Source organism: Chrysochloris asiatica, unplaced genomic scaffold, assembly GCF_000296735.1.
Source record: "Chrysochloris asiatica unplaced genomic scaffold, ChrAsi1.0 scaffold00001, whole genome shotgun sequence".
NCBI classification, from domain to species: domain Eukaryota; kingdom Metazoa; phylum Chordata; class Mammalia; order Afrosoricida; family Chrysochloridae; genus Chrysochloris; species Chrysochloris asiatica.
Window position 1 is genome coordinate 4,212,366 of NW_006408519.1, and position 2,306 is coordinate 4,214,671.

Below are 2,306 nucleotides of genomic sequence, written 5' to 3' on the forward strand. Positions count from 1 at the left end.
CATCATGAAAGATGTGAAGAAGCAGAATGAACCAAAGAGTTGCTGAAAGAAAACTTCCCTAACATCATGAAAGATGTGAAGAAGCAGAATGAACCCCAACAGGATCATTCCCTAAAGAAAATCTCTAAGACATATCATAATCAAAGACAAGGAAAAAGTCCTGAAAGGAAAAACAAAATGTTATCTATAAATTAGAACCAACAAAACTAAACTCTGATTAATCAGCAGAAACCAATGCAGGCAAGAAGGCAATGGGCTGACATATACAAAAATCTGAAAGAAAAAAAAATGCCAACCAAGAATCAAACACCCAGCAGAGCTATCCCTCAAATACAACAGCAAAATTGGGGCATTTTCAGATAAACAGAAATAAAGGAATTTGTACTAAAGAGTGTTCTTTGGACTGAGACCAAACAACAGTAGACAACAACCTGAGATTAACACACATGACAACACCACCTAGAACTCAATCCAGATATAAAAGTATCCAAATTAAAACAAAAAGACTAAAAATAGGGAACCAGATATACAAATTTATAATGAAGTCAATACAAAGCAAAAGAGGGAATAATGCAGATACAGAACTTCCAAATGGTGTGAAAGTCAAGTAGATTTCAAGTTAAAATACATTGTTTTAACTGAGGGGAAATTAATAAATTATAGAATAATCTCAAAGAAAATTAGCACACCTTCACATAAAAATTAAAGAGAGGAAAGTCATAAAGAGTTAAAGAACTGCAATGAAGAAAATAAAAAGAAAATCTACAAACAAAATTAACTCAGTGCAGAAATGTGTGTGCAACAAAGAAACTAACAACACCACACACAAAAATGCACGGTATTAATTATATTGAATGTTAATGGTTAAAGGTACCAATCAAGAAACAGAGAATAGCAAAATGGATACAAACCTTGATACCTACACACAATGAAATACTACACAACACTGAAGAATAAAGATGAATCTGCGATGAACCTGAAGGATGATACGCTGCGTGGAATTAATTAGTCAATCACAAAAGGACAAATATTGTATGAGACCACTGTTGTTAAGAAGTTAAGAAAAAGTTTTCTTGCTAAAAGAAACATTCTATGAAAGTTACCAGGGATAGGAGGAAAGAGAAAATTATTCACTGGGTGTTGTTTTTGTTGTTAAGTGCCGTCAAGTCGGTTCCGACCCATAGCGACCCTGTACAGGGTTTCCAAGGGTGTAAATCTTTACGGGAGTAGAAAGCCTCATCTTTCTCCCGCGGAGCGGCTGGTAGTTTCAAACCGCTGACCTTAAGGTTCGCAGCCCGATTCATAACCACTACACTACTAGACACCTGTTAACTTGAGTGATGGGGAAGGCAATATACAAGAAGGAGGTTGGCACTGGATAAATGAAGATAGTCAGAGACTCAGGGAGGAGTGCAAGAGTTAAAGTGACTAGCAGTAAATACTGTTAACTGATGGTACATGGAAGGAATTGTAATCATTGTAATGACAATAATTGTGTGATTTGTTGAATGTGGGACTAGTGATTTGTTCTGTAGCCCACTCAATTCTCAATAAAAAGTTTTAAAAAAATAGAGACAGGCTTTCCTAAGCAAGAAGGAAAAGCCACAAAGGAAAATGATTGACACATTTGAGGATATAAAATTAAAAGTTTCTTTAAGGAAAGAAAAAGTTATTTTTTAAAAAGCTACCAAATAGGAGAATATTATCCATACCACAGAGACAGCAATAAGAATGATGAATTCTTTTATATATATATATAAATGTTAACCTAAAAGAAAAATATTGTTACTATTAGGTGTCATCACGTGGGCTCTGAGTCATAATGACCTGAAGCGCAGCAGAATCAAATACTGCATAGTCCTGCTCCGTTCTCATAACAACTCCGTTGCTACACGTAAGTCCACCGTTGCTGCCACTGTGCCATTCTATCTCAATGGGGGAGGGGGGGGTCTTCCTTTTTTTCACTGATCTTCCACTTTTCTAAGCATGATGTCATTCTCCAGGGATTAGTCCCTTCTAATAACATATCCGAAGTGTAAGAGATGAAGTCTAGACAGCCTGACTCCTAATGAGCTTTCTGATGGTTCTTCTTCCAACACAGATTTGTGTGTTTATCTAGCAGTCCATGGTACTTTCAATATTCTTCTTCAACACCATAATTCAAATGCAACAATTCTTCTATAGTCTTCCTTAGTCATTATCCAACTTTCACATGCATGAGTCGACTGAAAATACCATGGCTTGGTTCAGGCACACCTTACTCTTAAAACTGATATTTTTGCTCTTGAATGCTTTAAAGGGGTCTT